The sequence below is a fragment of the Sceloporus occidentalis genome, unplaced genomic scaffold (genome assembly GCF_023333645.1).
Source record: "Sceloporus occidentalis isolate IW3139 unplaced genomic scaffold, rSceOcc1.0.p SCAF_4, whole genome shotgun sequence".
In the NCBI taxonomy this organism is placed as follows: Eukaryota; Metazoa; Chordata; class Lepidosauria; order Squamata; family Phrynosomatidae; genus Sceloporus; species Sceloporus occidentalis.
Window position 1 is genome coordinate 135,218,988 of NW_028316984.1, and position 16,113 is coordinate 135,235,100.

Here is a 16,113-nt window from a genome sequence, read left to right on the forward strand (position 1 = left end):
CCAGGTTGCCCAGGGACATTTCTGAATATTCTCAACATCCCTGACCAGTGGAACAGTATGTTGAAGTCTTTATATTGACAGCATGAGGCAATGTATCCTAAAATGGACCATGAAAAAAATTTCAATGTATCCTAAATGGACCTTGAAGGAACAGGAAATTTTGGCATCACACAGTATGTAGTTTGTAATGTAGGCTAACCGTCCATTTATATTTTAACCCTTGGTTGTAGAAACCAAGAGGTGTGTTCCATGTTTACCTCTAAGCAAGCCACAATCCTGCCTTGAGTAGTGACTGGTACGGGCAATTTACTAAATTTAAGCAAAAATTAAACTAGGCAGCAACTTTTGTCTTTCCACAGACCAGCTTGCCAGGGGTTTTCCAAAGCTGCAGTTGTTTTCAGACTATTACTGACCCATCTCAATCTTTCTTGTGTTGGTTTACTGAGGATGAGAGGATATAGGGATAATTCTTGGCCCCCTCCTCCATGTTCTTTTCCTCAAGGGAAGAGTGCTAATAGGAATCTTCCTGTTTGAATCCCCTGACAAAGTTAAAGTCACAATTACATTTCCTGATGACTGACCAAAGGTCAGGGCTGATAGCAAGAGACAGACCCAGCACTAGGTTACAGCCAGAGCCAAGATCCCAAGGTTACTGCTGGTCAGTTTCAGAACTACAGACCTTCCTCCCACTCTCAATCTCTCCCTCTTTCTCGCTCTCGGATACTGACCTCCTCAGCACCAAAGAACCAGTGAGCAGTCGCAGATGAGAGCAACTTGCAGATATGTAAGCAGCCTTTTTTGTAGTCTGTTATCCTTTGGATTTGGGAGACTAGGGTAATTATGTGGAGAAGAAAGATGGGATAGGGTCATTTTGAGAAACCATCCGCAGAAGATACTTCCTTCTCAGATTTTCAGAGATGTAAGTGAGGTTGCATTTGGTTGCATTTGGTTAGTTTTTAAGAAATAGCCACATTAGTCTATTTCAGTATAAAAAAGGAAGGAAAAGCAAGTCTTGTGACCCTTTAAGACTGACTAATTTATTTCACAGACTATTGCTTGCATCTGATATCCATCTGAAGAAGCAGGCGATAGCCCATGAATGCTGAAAGAGGTGCCACAAGACTGCTTTTTCCTTCCCATATTAATTTTAAGAAACCATTTAAAAACTGAAACAAGAATGACTTGTCTGGTCAGTATTCTTTTTAATTTAAAAAGTGGAAAACCCCTACTTCTTGATTTCTTAAAATTCCTTTTGACAAATATATGATTTGTTGTTCTTTTAAACATTATCATTCATATAACTTTTTTATTTTTGCTGCTGCCATTAAAATATTCCTGCTAGCCTTCAATACTGAGGATGGAGAAAATTTGTTTTCTGCTGTTCCAGAGGCTAAGGCTGCATCTACACTGCAGAAACAATCCAGGTTGACACCACTATAATTGCCATGGCTCAGTGCTATGGAATCCTGGGATTTGTAGTTTGTGAGACATTTAGTCTTCTCTGTCAGAGCGCTCAGGTGCCATAACAAATTACAAATCACAGGACTCCATAGCATTGGGGTCATGGCAGTTAAAGTGGTGTCAACCTGGATTATTTCTGCAGTGTAGATGCAGCCTAGGACACGGAGCAATGGATTCAAACTACAGGAAAAGAGATTCCACCTCAACTTTAGCAGGAACTTCCTGACAATAAGAGCTGTTCGACAATGGAACAGACTCCCTCTGAGTTTGGTAGCATCTCCTTTTTTGGAGGTTTTTAAACAGAGGCTGGATGGCCATCAGTCGGGGATGCTTTGATTGTGAGTTCCTGCATGGCAGGAGATTGGACTGGATGACCTTTGAGGTCTCTTCCAACTCTATGATTCAATGATTTTATAATAAAAATTAACTAAAATAATAAATATGTTTTTTTAAAGATGCCACAAGAATATGTCATTTTTGCTTCAGAAGAATAATGTGGTAGCTACCCCTACGAAAATTGTTAACATAAGAGTTGGGGAAGTGGATGATCAGTCTATAGAAAAATCATTTGTTTTGTTTTGTATTGAAAGGAAAAAGTTCACAAGGATGAATTCAGTTTCATTTTGAGTATGATTTAATGTCAACACAATTATAATGTGATACATATATTATTACTGTTATCATCATCTCTTTTGTCACCATCACAATCACAAGTTTGCTGTGGCATTGTTTTTGTTTCTCTTTTTAAAAATTATTTCCTGGTGGGGTTTTTTTGGGTATACCATTGGTCTTAATGAAATAACAGAAAGATTCTTACTGGAACAAACAAAGAGGTGCATCATTTTCAGCATTTTGTTTCCATCACAGTGCAGTTTACAAAATGAAACGCAAGAACAGAGCTTAGAAAAGTTTTTTTTATAGTAGAGCACCTTGTATTCCCCAGCCAGCATGGCCACTGGCCTTGGACAATTGTGTAGGTTGTAGTCCAAATTCTCCCCCTCCCCACAAAACCCTGTTAATTTATTAATGGAAGTAAATTAAGAGCCAGCATGTTGTAGTGGCTTGAGCATTGGACTACAGCTCTGGGGACAAGGGTTCAAATCCTTGCTCAGCCATGGAAACCTGTTGGGTGACCTTGGGCAAGTCATACTCTCTCAGCCTCAGAGGAAGGCAAAAGCAAATATCCTCTGAACAAATGTTGCCAAGAAAAGCCTATGATAAGTTTGGTTTAGGGGCACCATAAATTGGAAGTGACTTGAAAGCACACAATAACAGTGCTGTGTACTGCAGGAGGATAACTGACTGTGGTATTCTGCACCAAACGGTCATAGTAATCCTAAGAAAAAGCCAAGGCTTCAACCAAATGGATGAAGGACTTTGTGCAATATATTCCCTTCGTTAAATCTAATCTTAAATCTTAAATTAACTATACCTGCAGCAACTGAAGACTGGTAGCTCTCCTGAAAGAGCAGGTCAGTGAATTACAGCTACATGTTGTGTCTCTTCAATGCAACAGAGAAGAGGAAGACTTTCTGGACAGAACACAGGGAGAATTGGTCATACAAAACCAACAGGAAGAAACTGCCAAGAAAAATGAAGAGGCCTGGAATAGTGAGGAAACACCATGGAGAACAGTCACTGTCAGGAGCAGACTATATTGAAGGGATTCAGCATCTCTCCAACTAAGTGATCACTTCCTACATCTTCAGGAGGATATCAGCAATGAAAATGCACAAACAGGAAACCATCAACAAGGGACACCACATGCCAAGGAAGGAGTTAAACTAGCCACCAGCCACAACAAGAAGAAAAGAAAGGTGCTGGTGGTTGGGCACTTGTTGCTCAGGGGTGTAGAGGCACCTGTTTGCCATCCTGACAAGTTGTATCAGAAAAAGTGCCATTCCTGGCATACACATCTGGTATGTGACTGACAACTTGCCAAAACTAATCAAGAACACAGATTGGTATGTCCTTCCTTCTTATTCATGTGGGTACCAATGACACAGCCAGTAACACCTTTGATCTTAACATCTCTGACAGGTACAGATAGTATTCTCATTATTTCTGCCAGTGAAGAAGGACAGGAAGGGACAGGAAGATATTAAAAGTGAATTGCAGGCTATGCAGATGGTGATAGGAGAAATTTGGCTTCTAGTGCCATACTCTTCAGTTCTTAGACAGAGGACTACTGGCTATAGATGGGTTCACCTCACAGAGACTGGGAAAATGTCTTTGGTAGTAATATGGCAAATCGGATCAAGAGGGCTCTAAACTAAAAGAAAGATGTGGAAATGATAGCTCAAATATCAGTCCAAAAGCCAGCCCTAGACACCAGGAATTCTAGAGAAGCTGAGGGAGAGAATGGGCTCCACAGAAAAATAGACAATAATTTGATAGGTGAGAACAAACAAAGCTTCAGTTGTCTATACACCAATGCACAGAGTTTGGGAAACAAACAATATGAGCTTGGAGTAGTAGTGCAGGGAAGTAAATATTAATTTATAGACATAATGGAGGCCAGGTGGAAAGTCTCCCATAATTGGAATACGATTAAAGAGTATAATTTATTCAGAAAGAATAGATGTGCAAAAAGGAGGGAGAGTAGCATTATATGTCAAGGACAAGTTCAGTTGTGCAGCAATCCATGCAAGTGATCAAACTGAACCAGTGGAGAGCAGTTGGGTAAAAATAAATAGAAAAATGAATAATTGTGATAGGAGATTTCTACAAGCCACCAAACTAAGAAGAGGTAGTGGATGATGAGGTAGTGATTGTGGCTGCAGCAGACCCTTGCTAACTGGTATTATACCTGACTCTGCCTTCATGCAGATAAACTGTTCTCTGCAACAGTTGCCTTGATTCAAGGAGCTGCTGCTTGAGCTCACAAAGAAAGAAAGAGAGAGAGAGAGAAAGAGAGAGAGAGAACCCAGAAGGATGAACTTTAATAACCTCTTCTTTTTGTTCTCCTTCCCAAGGACCAAATACATCCTGCAGGCAGGGAGAGGAGGGCACCCTATCCATTCTGGGATCTAAGGGTAGCTAGAAAGACAACCCATCCTCTCTCTTTTTGCTCCTTGGGCTGCTGCTACAAGCTGTTCAGGCCATTCCAGGAGTGGGTGGTTGGAAGAAAAAATGACTGCAAGGAAGAAAAGTACCAAAGGAGAAAGGTAGATAAACTCAGAGAGAAGCAACAGGTTTTGAGGTAAGAAGGACAGAACTTGGGGTTCTGGATTGCTACTGTGGAATTGGCTCCCTTCCTCTCCCTGAAAGGCTTGGGATGAGAATTTTCATTGTTCAAGAGCAGGGAAGATGTATTTTCAGACAAAAGGTGCCTTTCAACCCTTTCAGATTTCTTGTTTTTATGTTTAATGGGGAACAAGTAGGGGGTTGTGTTCTGTAAAACATCTGCAAGATTAGAAGGACAGGAGATGCCAGGGCTTAATCTCTGCACTCTGATAGAAAGCCTCTATAAGTAATAATCATAAGAACATAAGAAGAGTGAAGTAGAATCAGGCCCAAATGTCCATCTGGTTCAGCATTCTGTTTTCACAGTGATCAAAGAGGAATATAGGAAGTTTACAGCAAGGAATGTATGCACTAACACTCACTGATCATTGTTCCCCAGCAACCACTATACAGTGGGCCTGTGGGATTTGGTTCCAAGATCTGCAGTGGATACCAAAATCCATGGATGCTAAAGTCTCATTATATACAGTGGGATATTAAAATGGTGTTCCTTATATGAAATGGCAAAATCAACATTTGCTTTATGGATTTAATTTTTTTTCCAAGCCATAAAAGGTTGAATCCATGGACAGAGAATCTGTGGATACTGAGGGCCAACCATAGCCAATATGTTTAGCAGTTATTCGTTATCTTCCATGAAGTTGTCTAATCCTCATTTTAAGGCTGTAAAAGTTGGTGGCCATCACAACATCATAGGGTAGAAAATTCCATGGCATAACTATATGTGTAAAAAAGCATTTCCTTTTATCTGTTTTGAATTTCTCATCATTTTGCTTTATTGGATGCCCCAGCATTATAATAGTGGTACAGCTAGATTTAGGAGATTATCAAATCTCCTAAATGGGGACAGCTTTGGTCTCTGGTGGATGATGTGTACTGGGATTGGGAACAGGGGGAGTGTGTCCCTGTTGATTCTGCTGGACATCTTGGTGGCTTTTGATATCATGGTATCACTTCTGAACTGCCTGCCTCTCTTGGATGGTACTTGGGGCACTGTTGTCCAGTAGTTCTAGTCTTTTTTGGGGTGGAGAGGCAGTGGCAGCAAACTCAGAAGGTGATGTAGGTGGATTCCTATTTCACCACAGGGCTATTGGAGTCCCTCAGGGCTCACTTCCTCCCCACACACTATTCAACATACACTATTCAACATATACATGAAACTGCTTGAAGAGGTTATCTGGCATTTCCTTCCCTCTAATCTGAAAAAAACAGTGTCTGTTATCAGTAATGGACTGAATAAAGGTAAACAAATTGAAGCTTAATCCAGACAAGGTAGAGGTCCTTCTGGTCAGGTGAAGACAGATCAGGGAATAGGGATACAGTGTATACTGGATGGAGCAAGGATCCTCTGAAATTTCAGGGTTATAGTTTGAGTGTACTCCTGGATACATCCCTGAGCCTGGAAGCTCAAGTTTCAGTGGGGCCAGGATTGCAAGTGCGCCAGCATCAGCTTTTCCTTGAGATGTCAGGTTGGGTTATTATATTTATTTATTTAAAGGATTTATATCCTGCCTTTCTCTCAAAATGAGGTTCAAGGTTATATTGATATATGCCTTGATTACATCCTGTCTGGATGTCAGTAACACAGGAGATTATCACACACCTGGGCATTGGCTGGGTATGGGAAAAGACCACATAAAAATGGATATTATTGTACACCTTTGTGCCCAGTTTGGAGACATCACGTACCCAATCTGGCCCACACAAAGAATGGGAAAGTCCTTTTTTTGCAAGAGCTGGGTTGGGTACATGATGCCTCTGAGCTGGGCATGGAGGTGTGATTACTTCTGTTTATAAGCAATTATTGTCCATACCCAGCCCGTGCCTAGCTTGGGAGAAAAGTGCAATATCTCCAGTGATACATAATGATAACTTTTTACAATCATGTCATAGATATGTTATTATTCAGTGTTCATAATTTAAATCAGTCTTTTCATGATGGCATATCACAATTATTGTTATTTCACTTCTTTCCAGATTGTATTGAACATTTTTGATTGTTTTTCTTTGAGATTCCTCTTTCTTGACTTACATCTGTACCTTCTTTCTTCTCACAATTTTACTATATAGTATTTTATTATTATGATATCCTATTTATAATTGTAATTTGGTTACACCTCTTTAAAATTCTTATTTAAATAACTTTTGATTAATTTCCTAGTATTCTTTGATTGAGATTTCCTGCATGGCAGGGGGTTGGACTGGATGGCCCTTGTGGTCTCTTCCAACTCTATGATTCTATGATTCTATTCTGATCTTTTCACGTTTATTTGTTAATATTTGCTAGGCTTGTTCATTTTTTGCTTGAATAAGTTTGGATTGGCTTCCAATCTTCTTCCACTTGTTTTAATGAAGGCTCTCTTATAAGAGCAGTTAATATGTCAAGGTCTATCATTTATCTTAGTTTTATTAACCACTCTTCCAATGCAGGGATCTGTAGGGATCTGCTCTTTTCCCCCAATACTTGGCCCACCAGAAACTAGTTTGGCTGCTTCTCTGCTAACTTTCCACCAGCTGGCAAAGACCTTTCTTTTAAACCTGGCCTTTGAGTGCCAGCTGCTGCAGAGAGTCTTTCAATTTTGGTTGTGTTGTATTTTGTATTACAGTATTATAATTTTAAATATAATTTAACTGGCTTTAAAAATGGTTTAAAATTAATATTTTATAATATGATTGTGTAATTGATTTTTAACTTTGTACTGGTCATTGTTTTAACTGCATTTTTAAAATTCAGATTGTGTCACCTTGGATCCCATATTGAGAGATTTGTGGGATATTACGTAGATAAAGACTTTCCCTAAATCGCCAGGAGACAAGGGGTCTTCCTGCATTTTGATAATATTTTTTCAAGTCTTCCATACAGAAGCCATGATTGGATTAATAGGTCATCTTCTTTGAAAGCAAACTTTTAAAAAAACACACACACACCTTTCTGTTTAATTATGTATTCCAAAGAGCAAAGGGGACTGGAAGCACCCAATAGATACAATGTAGAAAAGAAAGATGATTTTATTATAGAAAATAGCCAAAATGTGTTGGCGTTGGACTATTTTCAAGAACAAAAAAAATCATCTTCCTTTTCCAAATCTTGAGACTTTTTCTCTTTTCTAGACCATTTAACTGTACGTACCCCAACCCTGCAGTTTTCTTCACCATTATGTGGAATACTTTAGCATATTTTGTTGGTGAGAGGAATTGTCTTCAGCTTGTTTTGATGCAGGAGACCTGGATACGACCTCCTCTCTGTGAGATGCATTTCAGCGGAGAATCATACCTGAGAAGGCTGGTATAATGTTTCTGGCAGATTCATTCTTGGATCAAGGCCAGATTTGTTAAAATGTCCTGAACTAAGTATTGACAATCCATTCTAGGTTTCCTTTTGAATACCTGAAAAGGGAAGGACAGTTCTTTAGCCTTAAACAGAAAGAGCCATAAGAATAAAATCTGCATCTTCTAAGTTTGTGACAAATCTAAAACTTTACTTCTAAGAATTTCAAGCCTCTCAACACATTTGATAGTGGAGAAATAATTGCAAGAGACTGGAATGATGTTTTAAAAGAGAGAAGGGAACAATATGTAAAGGAAATAATTGCAATTGCCCATCTGCTTCATAGGATGTGTCAGTTTTTTGGCACACCTTTCCCTTTCATTTGTATTTTCCCCCTCCTTTCTTACCAAAGAGTTTGAGGTGGTATACATTGTTCTCTCCAAGCTGAGTTTTACAACAACACTGTCTGTAGATTTAGTTGGGAGAAAATGACTGCTCTCCTCAGCACTACTCCAGTGCTCCAACCACTATTCCATATTCCACGCAGGTTAAACTTCTGAGTTGAGTGATACTGTATATACTGTGAGGTCGGATGGAGAGAAGAGTCGGAGATTGAAAACAATACCTTTTGGATGGTAATTTCAGAATCCCCTGGCCATTCTGGCTGGGGATACTGAAGCTGAAATCCAAACACTAACATTTTCATGCCATGAGAACTTAAATGCTTTTGTGCAGGTTTATCCTGTGGCACACATACAGAATTGTTTAGTAGTTGATGATCTTTTGCTAACTAGTTTCTCCAGAATCGTTACACCCCAGATCTAAGTCACAAGGTTAGCATATGGGGATGGGGAATCACACTGCTTCAATATTTCTAAATAGTGAGAAATTGGTGAGCTAGACCATTCATGAAGCAACTTGAGAAAAAGGGTACTAGAGAAATCAAGAGGAACAACTTAAGGAGAAAGCTTTGTGAGAACATTTTGCTTCCCTCCTGTAGATCCTTAGAGGAAGTGAGAAAGCCTTTTAGGGAGCTTGTGAAAATTTTGCTTGGTGGTACAAAAATAAGAGGAATTAACTTGAGTGAAAGGCCACAGTGGCACCAGCCTGCTCTATGCAGAGAAAATGAGCATGGATTGTGTATTCCTATTTAGCTTTGGCGTCTTGTTTTCCTCCCTTGGTGCTTATAGAGATGTGGAAAATTTCCCTATGCTGTAATTTTCCATGGAATAATTTCCACAAATATCTGTCAATCAATCAATCATCTATATTTATCCATAGTTATCTGGGTTATTGTACTTCAACCAGTCTTTTGGTGAACTAGAATGATCAACTAGTTGTTTTAGTTGCATAACATTTAAACCAAATGTGCAAAATCAGATAACATTATTCAGAGTACTGGAAAAATTTCCTGGTATATAGGTTAAACTTTCCTGGAAGTCTAATCTACAGACTGCACAGCTGATGAAGGGCAGAAGTAGCTGACTATCATTTAAGCCAAAACCCAAATATTTTCACTGTGGCATTTATGTCCGTTGTGGCTTGTATTGCAGTAGGAGGAGTAGCTACTTTTTTAGTTGTCTTTGGATGTGTGATATATAAACTGCTTGTAAGCACTTAGGAGAAAAACGCCCTACACATGGTATGCAATGGGATACATTCATTATGTCAATACTGGCAGTCCTCCTTGCTTTGCAATGTTTTGGAGAGTTAGCAAGCAAGAAATACTGTTAATTGTAATCTAACCAAAGTATTTTACAAGGATTAAATGTGAATTTGACATCTGTATGAAGTAGTAGCACCCTGTAGCTGTGCTGCTCAAAGTGGTGGCCTGGAGACAGGTGCTAGTCTGTGAGCACTACAGTATGTGCTACAGTATGCAGCAATCTGCCAGGAAAGAAAGAAACAGTGGTAGTCAATGGGCACAAATAGAGTGCCAGTCCCTGGCACACCAGGGGGAAAAACCTGGCATGTATCTGAATCTCATGTGAGCCATTAGTTGAATCAGACATTCTGCTTTCAGGGAACATGCACCACATTGACTCATCTTCTGAGGAATCTGCCAGCATCTGCTGTAGAACCTTAAAAATAACAGAGGATTTATTTATTTATATTGGTCAAGAGCAGGTGAAGCCCCATCTAAAATCCTCTTCTACCGAACAGCTGTCAGGGCTTGGGAGGGGCCACCGCTACTGCTGGGAAGGAGTGGGGCAGGAAGTCAAACAATGAACAAGAATCAGCTGGTCTCTGCGCAAAGCAGTGGCATCACTAGGGAGGTGTGTAGGGTGTGATTCTCACCGGCTGACACCCCAGAGGAAGGGTCACACCTGGTTGGGCCCTCCTTCCATTGCTGGGTAAGGAGGAGTGAACCTGCCACTCTCAGCTTTGCTGCTGTGACGGCTTTCTCCTGAGGAGGAAGCTGTGGTAATGGAGAAGGGCGAGCTCATCCCTCCAGGCTTTGCTGTGGCAGTGGCTTATTCCTCAAGAGGAGGTCGCTTCCACAGCAAATGAGAAGAATGAGTGAGCCCTTTTGGCCACTGTCACTCCCCCCATAGCCCTCCTGGCAGACCTTTCCCTGCACTGAGTGACACTGGGGGGGATGCCACTGGTTCAGAAGGAGAAGGAAATGGCAGTGAGCTCAAGAGATGTCTGGCACCCACCTATCAGAAGCATTGCTAGGGGGATGCAGGGTGTGTGGACCACACTGGATCATCCAGTGGGGTGGTACACCTGGGGAGGGGCCTACCTTCTGAATCTGGTGTGGTGTTTGGGACTGAAGTCCAGTGGGACTGAAGGCTTCAGGAGGAGGGTGCGGCAGAACTTTCAGAGTCTGGTGTGGCAGTAATCATGCAGGACTCTGGTGGGGGAACAGTCTGGCTGGACAGGTTGTGTGGGTTGGCAAGGCAGTTTGCCTGTCCTCTCCTGCACCAGGTGACACCAACCCTTGTGACACCACTGCCACTTATCATCTCCCCTCAGAGCTGCATCTTATCTCCTTTCTCTTCCCCACTGCTAGGCAGCAGCAGCGATGGCCCGTTACAGGGCATGATAACATTGCACAGAATAGCATCTCCATCCAAAAAAGACACATGCATATAGATAAGCCACATGTAGCACACACATGCCACTAACACGATTCTGACTATTGTGCAGACTTCCCATGGGGACTATTCTTATTGAGTGGCTCTTTATTGTTTCACCTGAATGTTTACTACAGTGGAGGAATAGTGCTGGTGGGCTTATTGTCTGTTTTAGGGAAGCTGTCCTTCATTTTTAAATTCTTTTTGTGGGTGCACCTCTTACTGCTTTGATAGAAATTCTGGGGTAACCAAAGCACTATTTAAAACCGCTGTTTTGGTTGGGATCGTGTCATGTATGGTTTTCATATTCTAGTATGGTACATTGCATTCTGAACTGATTGTATCAAACAATCAATTATGTAGGTGATAAACACTCAGAATTCAGTAGAGTTCTGTTAAAATTGCTTCCATCAGCTTAGGCATTTTTAAAAACCAAAACGAATAGATGTATGTGATGAAGGATCAGGAAGGTTTTTTAAAATATCACATTAATCTGTATTGTTTTTAATGTGTTGTCAGCTGCCTTGAGTCCCAATGTTGGGGAAAAGGTGGAATATGAATGAATGAATGAATGAATGACAGACTTTAGTCTGTGCAGAGACCCTACTTGGAAAAGGTAGAATGAAATCCAAATTACACATACATAATAACTTTCCACTGACATTTTAAAAATTAAAAATGCTAAGGAAAAAATTAAAAATAGAGCCAGTGTGTCATATTGGTTTGAGTGTTGGATTAGGACTGCAGGAGATAAGGGTTCAAATTCTTAGGCCCTTATCAGACGACAGGTTTTGCAGCTCCAGTCTGGAGTCACTTGCTCCAATCCGGAGTCACTCCTGGTCCAACCATGCGAATTCACGTTTAAACGTGATGTATTATCACACGTGATCGTTTTCTATGGGGAGCAGTTCTGAGCCAGATCCAAAGTCAATCCAAAGTGACTCCTGATGTAGGTGAATTCAGTAACAAGCGAATTCACAAAAATAGTTTCCAAGCTCACTTTGATTTCAATCCGAATTGCTCTGGTGTGGAAGATCACCCTGATCTCACCCCCCCCCCCCGGCCCCTTTCATCCTGCTCCTGCATCCTCCTCCTCCTCCTCATTCACCCCGATCCAGCTCTCTCTGGCTCCTTTTGTCCTGCTCCTTCATCCTTCTCCTCCTCTTGCACCCCCATCCATCTCTCCCAGGCCCCTTTCGTCCTGCTCCTTCATCCACCTCTTTCTCCTCCTGCACCCCTATCCAGCTCTCCCTGGCCCCTTTCATCCTGCTCCTTCATCTTCCTACAACCCGATCTCGCCCCCAGTGAACCCCTGTGTCCTGGTGCTTCATCCTCCTCCTCCTCCATCACCCCGATCCTGCTCTCACTGGCCTCCTGTGTCCTGGTGCTAAGGAGGGGGCAAACGGAGGAAGCAGGGAAGGATGACAGTGTCCAGAGCCCCACTGAGTATGTGCAAGGGTGCCAATTTGAATCGTTGAATCCGTCTGGTGTGGTAATTTATTTTGCACTCGTTCAGCTTTGCCTCAGTAATGAGCACAATTTCATCCTTCACGTGTGATAATTAATCATGTGAATTGCCTTGGATTCAAAGTGACTCTGCTTCCCCCTCACTTTGGAAAGGCTCTGGGTTGGAGTTCCAGGTTCATGTGTGATAAGGGCCTTAGTCAGCTGTGGAAATCCCCTGTCAGACCTTGGGCGAGTTGCACTCTTTCAGCATCAGAGGAAGACAATGACAAACTTCTTCTGAATAAATCTTGCCCACGAAACCCTATGACAGGGTTGCCATAAGTCAGCGTGGACTTGAAGGCACATTATAGCTTTTTAAAAAGGGGAAAGCAGTAGGAGACTGTGATGGTGAGCAAAAAGAAAGATAGAGACTGCTTATTATTCCACTTTTTGTCATTTCCTCTGTCAGTTTTGCTCAGTGTAATATTGCTTATCCCATTTCCCTGTCATCGTTTCTCTTTATGAAGAAAACAGAGATATGTATATTTTTATCTAAGCTGGAGAAAGCAACTGAAGACTGAAAGGTTTTGACAAGGCAATCAGCCTCAAGGGACAAGTTTAAACTATAATATGGAAAAGCTATTGTTAGACTATAACTCTCACAACCCCTTGGGAGGTTTCTGGCCACTGGCTGCAGTGTTTGTGGATTCTAGGGGTATATCTACACTGTAGAAATAATGCAGTTTGACACCACTTTAAGTACTGTAGCAGCATCCAATGGAATCTTGAAATTTGTAGTTTCACAAGGTCTTTGGCATTCTCTGACAAAGAGTGCTGGTGCCTCACAAAACTACAAATCCCAGGATTCTGTAGGATAGAACCATGACAGTTAAAGTAGTGTGAATCTGAATTATTTCTACAGTGTAGATGTACCCTTTGAGACTTTCAAGCCAACTTTTTTCTCCTTAATCTTGGATGTAAACAGTTCCTCCTTCACCCATCCCAGCTAGCTCTCTGCTCAAGACTGTAGATCCCTTACATATTACTTTTCATTTATGTAGATACATACAGACAAATGCACATATAATGGAGGGAATGGTTTTAGCCCTTACAGAACTGGCTGTGAGGAGATGAAAACAAAACCAAAGCTCTTGTAAATGAAGGGATCAGAGACTTTATTTTGGGGCAGCAGATGTTGTGGGATGAAGGAGTTGGCGGGGGGGGGGGGGGAAGAACCATTAAGCTGCTTGGGGTATGGATGATGAACCCAAAGTGAAGCACTTTGGATCATTTGGCTTGTCCTGGTAATGATGACTTACATCTGAGATGGCAAAAAGAACTGAACATTGGACCTTTGCTCTCTGAGTTGTTCAGCTGCTTCTAGGCAGGGGTGGGGATTGGGTCTGTTGCCAACATGTCTTGGAAGTACTTGGCGCCTGATCCGAGACACCAGTGTGACTGCAAACCAAGAAATATTATGCTTCCCTCAGCCTTTCACCTACATTTACTTCCCCATGGGTTGTGCTGTTCACTCTTGTTGTGCTTTTGAGAAGAATGCTTCCCTAATAGGCTGTCTTTTTGGCTTCTGGGGCTGGTACTGTAAGAACAACAACTGGCAAAGCAGGGCATCCCATCACCAGTTTCCAGGGATGCTTAACTACAGTATGTATAATTTTAACTAGAGTAAAGTAAGGAAATTTCAGATCAGCTTTGCCAGACCTCTGTAGCCAATCTTGTGCTCTTTGTGCCTGGACTTTTAAATATTTCCAGTGGTTTCCAGTTATATCTTCAGCACAGAGCTGTTTTTTCCAGTACATTTAAGGAGATAACCCTTTGGGTACTGAAGCAAGCAGGAATTAGGTTGAGTCCTACTGCAGAGATAAGGGTCAGGTAGGATAAGCAAAGGAATCACTGGAATAACAAGATGGAAGAGGGAGCATCTGTGCTTTATATTCTCTTGTGACAAGCTGAATCTGCAAGGTAGGACCAAATTTACTGCAGGATGAACAGTTGGTTTCAGCTGATATCCATTCCCAAAGCAGAGACTTGGCTTGGTACTGAAGATGGACATTGACCAGGTGAAAAACATGGTGTAAATGGTGGACAGTATGCTTTTGAAAACTACAACCCTCTTTGTGCTGTTGACAAAGGTGATGGTAGATTAGAATAAAATAATAAGTAGTTATTTGTTCAGACTTGCTGAGGTAAGTGGCCGTATTATGTCAAGTTGGCTTTGACTTATAGCGACCCTATGAATGAGAGATCTCCAAGTCACTCTGTTATTTGTAACCAACTCCATTCTGCAAACTCAGGGCAGTTGCTTCTTTATTTTGCTCTGAGGGCTGCAAATTTCAAGTACAGAAAAATGTTATAATCTTTGAGTTAGGCATGAATCTTTTTACTTCTTTATCCAGGTTTTACTAAACCTTGTAAACATGCTGAACATTTGATCCTTACAATTATGTATTTTCCTTTTTTTTTTTGGGGGGGGGGGATATCTCTCAAGGCTAGTGTACAGTTGACCTTCATGGTTTTAATGCCACCATCCTCCTTTTCTCTCTTATTTACCATTTTGGCTGACAAAGAGTTTTGGAGAACTCAAAAGGTTGCACATTATTTTATGAACATGTATTGGCCTAAGAAATGCATTCCCAGTAACAGATTTTACCAAAATTGTCTTGTTTTACCTTAATACACAGAAACTGGCCCGTAACATTGATTTCTTACCTATAGAATGATTACAATGTATTTATATTTTTTGCATGTTATGTCCATTCCCCAGTACAGTACATTGACTTTTTAAAACGTGTGTGAAGGAGCGTAAATAGAACAAATATTTACCATTACTGTCGTACAGCTCTTACTGTCTTTCTGTTAGCTGGCAAAACATCTTTATATTCTTGGAGGTTTTTGGCTGTTGAGGAAAGAGCGAATGGATTGATACTGTGTGTGTTTTTAATCAACACATTTTCAATTGCTTTTAAATATGACACTTTTATTATTATAGTATGTATAAATAAACATTTGTACTTCAACATGATAACCTTTTGTCTGCTTTCAACTCTACCTTGTTTCTTCCTATATCTGTTTTAATTTTGCTGTGAGCTGCATTTGGTGCCATTCCTGGAAAGAAGTGAGGGGATCAATTTTTTTAAAAATATATGTTGCCCACATGTCTTGACTGTTAGGTTACCTTTAGGTTCATAAGCACTGCAACTAGAATATACCTGTTCTGGCAAAGCATTATGCTTGCAAACGGATGAGCCATGGGATTGTTATATAGCCTTGATTTTAAGAATTATCCATTATTTCATAAAGTATACACCAGTTCAACATAATGTATATCTTTTGTTTCAGATTCCTCACTCCTTGTTTTGGAATTTATGGTCAGGCAGCGCTAAATAAGGAGCAACAGGTTGGAGTTGTTTGTGGATCCACCAAGGTAAAATGGAAATGCAGCATTTAGGAAAAGGCCTCAGTAAAGTTTCTTTCTTAAAAAGTAACAAACTCCTTAAATTGTAGCCATCCTTAGTCTGAAACAGGGAAAATACACTAGTGGATTTATAGTCTTCTTTTTGGACCTAAAAGTTTAGGATGCGTTTTTGCATCTAT

The 16,113-nt window shown here is 40.8% G+C and overlaps 1 protein-coding gene across 3 annotated transcripts in view; it reads left to right on the plus strand.

Annotated features, from left to right (window-relative positions):
- The window catches only part of NR1H3 (nuclear receptor subfamily 1 group H member 3), a 56,922-nt gene that overhangs the window by 14,823 nt on the left and 25,986 nt on the right, over positions 1-16,113 (plus strand). The window contains exons 1-2 of one of the 3 annotated variants that reach the window (XM_089521596.1): positions 726-784; positions 15,859-15,943. The gene's annotated coding sequence lies outside the window, so the exon portion shown is untranslated. Of the gene's footprint in view, positions 1-725; positions 785-12,830; positions 12,910-15,858; positions 15,944-16,113 lie in introns of those variants that run through there. The other 2 variants (XM_089521597.1, XM_089521595.1) reach the window with 2 other exon arrangements.